This window comes from Tympanuchus pallidicinctus, unplaced genomic scaffold (genome assembly GCF_026119805.1).
Source record: "Tympanuchus pallidicinctus isolate F22 unplaced genomic scaffold, pur_lepc_1.0 scaffold6, whole genome shotgun sequence".
Taxonomy (NCBI): domain Eukaryota; kingdom Metazoa; phylum Chordata; class Aves; order Galliformes; family Phasianidae; genus Tympanuchus; species Tympanuchus pallidicinctus.
The window spans coordinates 83,680-91,227 of NW_026294780.1; positions in this window are offsets into that span (position 1 = coordinate 83,680).

Here is a 7,548-nt window from a genome sequence, read left to right on the forward strand (position 1 = left end):
CAGTAATGTTCACATGTTATGCATTTGGGGAATCTGCCTATAGCACATTCAAATGTCACATGATGCACAATTTTAACATTGAAAAAATTAAACGATATACTGAGGGGTATTTTATGTATCGCATTGTGATTTTCACATCTTTATTTAAATGTAGGCCATGGAATCTTCATTTTATTGAAGTAGTACACAGTGCAAGAAAATCTGCAGAAACAGTGCTTGCAAAACTGTTGGGGGGTTGGACTCGATGATCTCTGGAGGTCCCTTCCAACCCCTACAATTCTGTGATTCTGTGATTCTGTGAAAACAATTCCTCTCATTCTTTAACATGCGCAATGTTCTTCTGTCCTTTCCATAGATCTGCTCTGAGTTCTGTGACTTACCACAGTGGGTTTCCTTTCGCCAAATGAAGTCAAGCAAAGCGACTTTTTCATCCGTTATAAAACAAACAGTTAATTTTCTGATGTAAATATGTATTAGAAGTTTTGCTATTTTATGTATATGGAAGCTTCTTACTGCTTACATTGATATAGCAGATATTGGGGTTTTTTTTGTTGTTGTTGTTTTTTTTTTTAATAAGATTTTTGTCTTTAAGAATTAAAAAACTTATGTGTCTTCATTTTTAATCCTTAAATAAATAATTAATAAGATTAAGTACAATTGTAAACTTTAATACTGCATACAGGAGTTTCAAAAATGTAAAAATATGATTTTATTTTTAATATTATGATGATTATAGCATTGGGGTAATCTAAATATTGTTTAGCATTATTGCTATAACCTCCAGGATTGTTTGAGATTATGCAGGGAATGGAAGTATTTGTTAATGGCATCTATGCAACTTGTAAAGTAAATATTTGTACTTAGTTCTTTGTAACTACACACACACGCACCATTTATTCTACATATGAAATTGTTCTTTTTGCTCTTTTCAGTGCTGTGGTCATACACCATGTAGCAGAAATGCTGAGCCATGGCTTGAACCAGTGATTGAGCACCTGTTGGGAAGGCAGGGCCAGCTCAGGGGAGCAATGTGACGGAGAGACCAGGTGCATCCTGGCTCCACCCCTTCCCAGACCTCATCTAAGAGCTGGCAGCACAGAGAGGACTATCTCACTGGAGATCTCTGCTTACCTGAGGCCTTCCAAGGGTAAGCAGATTTATTTGTTTCTGCAGTCATAGCTTCGCCATTAAGCGTATCCTCACTTGCTATCTAGGACTTGGTTGTTCCACTATCACTGCAGTGCTTTCCATTGCATTATGGCATTATGCACCAGTATTGCACTTTCTGTCTAAGCAGTCTGACTATATGGAGGAAAATTAAAACAATCTTACTTATGGGTTTATGCTATTCCATTAATCGAAAACTTTTGTAAGTAGAAAAGCCCTATAAATGTTTATGATAGAATTTCAGAATACGGGATTTGAGAAACATGATGAAAACCCTTTGTTTATTCAGAGTAGCATAGGTGTCAGGATATCTTGACTTTTCAGAGAAGGCTAATATAGAACTAATATAGAAACAAAGAGTTTCTTTATTTAGTAGGTAGGTCTTATTTTGCTAGAGGAAATGGAGATTCATGTGCTTGCAGGAATTATCATGATAGTGTACAGTGTTACAGAGATACAGTAAAATGAAGAATACACTTAAATCATATACCATGAAAATTTATCAACTACAAGAGTGGATGATATTTAAAGGGATGGGATAGGAAACACAATTGAGGGGCAAGTAGAGAGAAAAATCTTCTTGCTGCATGCTGGTAGTGTGTGAGAGAGCCAAGCTGCAGAACATAGTGTTCCACTGTATAGCTTTGACAGCCTCTTCCAATACAGATGTGGAATAGGATCAGGAGAAGCACAGTTTTACAGCAGCAAGCTGAAATGACTTATTTCTACTATGCTATATGCATATCTTATGAAATGGGTAATAGTTTGTTTTACTAACATTCTAGCACTACAGTATTGTTTCTTGACAATTGTCACATCAAGAAACAGTAACTTTTTATTCTTTTTCTGAAATGAAAAAGTGAAGAAATTCTAGTATTTGCCTACAAAATGAAACTGTGGGTAAGGAAAAAGTCTGAGAAGAATGGTTTGAAGTGAAACAAACTTAATAGTAAACTCAGTCACAAAAATCAAAGCTTAAAAATTGAATGTATCATTGAATTTTTACTGACTGAATAATCTACATTTAGCCATAATCAGCTTGCAAACACTTGTATACTGCCTTGGTTCATTAAAGAGCACTAGTGTCACATATTGAGTTGTGTAAGATAGACTTTTTTTTTTTTTTGCTTGCTTGCTTGTCTGATTCCACAGCTAAGATCATCTGAAAAGAACAAGGACAGGAAAGTTCTATTAGCTGTAAGAGATTACGGCACCACCCAGTGCTTCCTTTTACATAACTGAATAAACACACATTTTGAAAACCTTCTCTCCTTCTTTCTTATAGGAAATATCAAAATAGAAAAGCAAAACATAAAAAAAAACCAAAAACAAACAAACAAACAAACCCTATCTCTTCACACCCCTCCCCCCACTTTCTCCTTCAACCTGACCTTACTCAAAATATCCCAACAGCCCTAATAAAAGAGCCTCTAATTAAGGCCCTATTTACAGAGCAACACAACTGTCTCAAAAAAGATGCTGAAAGAACTGATAGAAAACACCTGGTTCAGCAGCTGAGTCTGTTACCTATGCCATAAATAGTGGGAGCCTTGGCAGTCTCCCTGATAGTATTGGTAGCTAGGTTGTTGGGAGTGCTTTTTTTTTTGTTGTTTTTTTTTTAAAAATCTTTGTTTAGGTCACTGATGAGGGTGTTGGGCAGGATGAGGCCTAGTACCACTCCCTGGGAAACAGTCTAGTTACAAATCCACTGATAGCATTTTGATGATAGGGAATGACAGGAGATTGAAAAGGAAAGCGGCTTGTTTCCAGAAAGCAATATCAGTCATCTTGTTTGCTTGGCGAATTGGAATTTAAGTTCTTTATCATTAATTTAAATCAGCAAACTGAAGAAAAAGATTATTTTTTACTAGAATATGATGTGACAATGCTGGAAATTGGACAAGAAGCTGGTAAACCCTTCCTTGCCTGTATAATTCTGAGGCTTCAGAAACTCTCTGACATTTTACAGCAGTCTTCTATTTCCAATACTATTGTCAGTAAAAAGTATGTGGTGTTAAGCTAAATGATAATATTATATGCTGCTTATTTATAAGGAAAATCTGGCTTATGGGAGACTTTGTGTCCCATTCATTTTTCTGAAAGGGGATTACAATACTGAAAAATGCCAGCATCTGTAAGGACTTTAGTGTGCATGTTTGTGCTGGTTCTACTTATTTAACTGAAATTTATTTACAGGTGTGCTGCTAATTAATAAAGTAATCCCATGTGAGGGGAAAAAATGACAGGGAACAAAGTGGAGAAATCCCAGCCATCCCACCACAAAACCTGTGTTCTTTTGTCCATTCTTCTTGTTTGATAACTGTATGCTTCATTTGTTTAGAATTAAACCAAAACCCACTGAATTAAACTGATGATGAGCTCTTATTGCTCAGTTTGGAAGTTTGGTAACTGAGGAGTGTCAGCTGTGCTGAGTGTAACGCAGATGCAGGTGATCAGTGTGGGGACTAGATGGCAGAAAGGAATGAAGTCAACTTGAAGTTATCATTTTCTGGGGCAATTGCAGCATGTGAAGGCTTCTACAGTCAGACCAGCAACATAAATTCTACCATTGAATTCTAAATTCAGTATAAACTACTCAGCCATAACATTTTGCTTCTTGCATAATCTTGGAATTTGATGTGAAACTGGCAGCACCAAGCTAAGGTAAGTCTTTCTACAGAAAATAAGAAATAAATGAAGGCATAGTTTTGGAAACGCACAGTTCTTCGTGATGATACATAGCTGACGTGCAGACTGGATTCCACCCTGGGGATTATTCTCACTGAATATTGAATATTAGAAATTTGTAGATATTGTATATTTGTAGATATTCTGTGTACAAATGGCAGCGTAATCTACTGTGTATACTCTGTGTTCTGTGTTAACTTGCTTATGAGATAATGTGTGGATTTTCACCAGCACGTCCTGCTTATAGCCCCATCAAAGACAGCTGGGAGCTGTCTGTTGCATTCAGTGGACAACTTCACCCATACTTTCTGGTCCTCATGATACCAATCTCTGTCTCTGTTTCACACTGACTAGTGGCATTCTTTAAGCATGCAGTGATTAGTTTGGAAGTGGCATTCGTTTTATGTCTTAATGTTACTGTGCCTTTTGTCCTCTAATCTGTCATAGCAGAAATTTCTCAGCATGATTTGCAAAGGCTTTTGGTCTTTTCCTGCTGCAGCAGTAATGCATTAGTGACTTGAGCAGCAGAAAAACTTTGTTCTGGTATTTAGGGAAAGTCTCCACAGGACATAAAAGCAGTTGACTTAATTTTTGAATTTATTTCTCTTAAGGATGGCATAGTATATAAAACAGTGCATAAATGCTTTAAACAAAACTCATATAAAAATCAATGTGAATGAATAACTTGGAACAAAGAAATCACTCATCTTTTGGTTACCCCATAGCCTAGCAGAATGTCAGTTCAAATAGGCTGAAGAGGGTAAGTTCTACCAGTAACTGATAGGCCAAGTCGCATAGTCAAACCATACCATCCAGCCAGGTGTGGAGTCTTAAATGCACAGTAAAGGAAGAACTCGAAATCTTCAGATACTGAAGGCTTTTCCACTGGTGGGAAGGTCTGGGTTATTATTTCCCTTGCCTCATTTTTTTTTATGAGAGGCAAGTCAACAGGTATCAATGATTTGTCTTCCTGTAGCACCCTACTGATTAGTTACGTGAATGTCAGTTACGTGAATAAATGATTATTTTCAAGTATTTGCAGTAACCTCTTCTGAGGGAGGGAAGGAAAAGATACATTAAAAGGGGATCCTAGGGAGCAGCTGAATATCACTTTTCTGTATTTTCAGAGACTTGTTATTTGCAGTCATGTTAAAAATCCTCAGCTATTATTCTGGAAGAATAATACTAATTCATACTCCATCCATCTTCAGACTTAGGATACAAATTGTGTGCATGTGCACATTATTAGTATTTAGACAGGTACATGGACTGAATAAAAATAAGCTAGTTTGGAAGTGATCTCTGTAGGTTACCTGTTCCACTCCCCTGCTCAAACCATCTTTGATTTGATAAGGTTATTGAGTGCAGTTTCCTGCCAGTTCTTGAACCTCTCCAAGGGTGAATATCCCTCTACTTCCCTGGACACATGTTCCAGTATTTAACCACTGTCACTGAAAAATATATGTATATTCCTTAGATCTTATTGGAATTTCCCATGATCCAAGTTGTCTGTTGCCTGTTGTCTTATTCCAATGTACCTCTGAGAAAAAAGTCTGACTCTCTGTATCTTCCAGTCAGGTAATTGGAAGTCATGAAGAAGGCTTTCATTTTATTTCCTCCTATGAAGGCTGAGAAACCTTAGTTCTGTCTTATCATATGTGTGATGTGCTCCAGCTGCCTGATCAGCTGAACATGTTCCAATATATTAGTCTTTCTCACACTGAGGTGTGCGGAGGTGGATGCGGCACTCCAGATATCATCTCACAAGTGTAAGTGGACTTACAGAAAGGTCTGCTGGTGTATGATGTGCCCAATACAGGGCCTGGCTGTATCTGTAGTCTTCAGAGAAAGAGAGCACTTTGGCACTCTTCATTCCTAGGCCATAAAGAAATCCAGAGTCTAGAGTTAGATGTTAGCTCATTAAATCAGAGAAGCAGGGAAGGTAAATCATATTCTCTTTCCAATTTGATTGCATTCATGGGGCAAGATTTCAAAATGTCCTGAATGCTAGCCATAGTCTCTTGAGGCTTGTGGGAGGCTTCTATTTTTTAATGCACTTTTGAAGAGTAATTTCACATATGTTTCTCTGTCAGAAGTTTTGCATTAATCATTTTCTATCTTCATCTGCTAATTCTTGTCCACAGCGTCACTCTGTTGGGCCATTATAGTTGTTCTGTGAATATCTGACCTTTTTCCCCATCCATGTTGAACTGCATAGAGATTCAGGTCTCAACTCAATAGAGATTTGTTTTCAAGTTTCCTTCTTGAAGGCGTTTATATTAAAGCAGCCAGCCAAAGGAACATCTGCATTTGTCTATTTTGAGTTGAGACTTTCAGCTTTGTTAGTAAAAGATGCAGGGAAAACTACCAGAAGTGCAAGGAAAACTGTGTTTTACACTTAAAAGGTTTCCCTAATAAGAGTATGGAAGATTCTTACACTATAGAAAAATATAAGGCCTTAATTAACTATCACTACAGCTTTAATTTTGTCATACTAGTTTTGTCATAACATGCTAGTTTATCTAGCAAAATGGTGGACATCTATTTATTAACTTTGCTTTTGTGTTTTTGATAGACTCCAAGTAGATACGTCTTTCTCATTATTTCACTTTGGAGAGACACTGGAGACTGTCACTAAGATGTGAGTGAGAATGAGAAGAGATGGAAGGCTATGTTCCCTTTATTGCTAAAGGGGGAATTATTGTCTAATACCTTCCACGTCACTCTCAAAATGCATTTTTTAAGGTTTTTTGTTAAAGTATTATCTGTAAATAAATTCTCTTGAAATTTGAGAGATACTAAGCTGAAAGCATTTCTTTTAAAATGTTCTGCTCAAGTTACCAGTAAAAGGAATGAACGGTGTTGAAAATTACCATTAAATCTGCCAAGAGGATTATTACAACTACAGAGTAATCACTTTCAAAATGAGTTTATATAGTAAATGTTGCTTTAGTAAAATTGGAGACATTTCATAACAGCAAAATTATAACATTAAAATTGTCAAAATGAGACGATCTTTCCATCAGGACGTTACATATTGAATATGTGCTCCACCTTCTAGTAGAATTTTGTAAACCTGCTCTTAGATTATTGCTTATCTATGTGTGGATTATCTGTGAGAGAGTTATAGGGCTGTACCAAGTAAAGAAAGGCTGGAAGCTGTTGAATTTTATAGGTCAACAGACTATTCCCAAGGTACAGAGACCTTTTAGCTTTTTCTACAAACTAGGGTTACCTGCCATAGAAGAGCTGATTGTATGCTATTGTGTAATGTTCTCAAATCAAAATCCTAAGATCATGAAAATGGATCTTGTATATGCTCTGAATGAAAGGGTATTCAGACTCATGTATATTTTAGAAAAAGGCTTGCTAAAGCTCTTGAACAGAATCTCAGAATTCTTGTGGTTTTAGAACCCAGCTCTGCCAATTTTTTTCTGTTATGATGCTGGTAAAACCATATGAGGAAATTCCTACTTATGTGGAGGAAACAGAAATTTCTGTGTGGGGAAAAAGAAATGTAAGGATAGTGCTTGTGTTATACTTAGGTCAGGAATAATACATGTGGCGAAGTTCATAATTTAAGAAATGAGCAGTCTGTTTTTTTGGTTCAAGAGTTGATGATTGCATGGTTACACTAAAAACTTTCATTGTCTAAATTCTACATAGACTGCGTACTCTCTTCTTGTTCCCTTC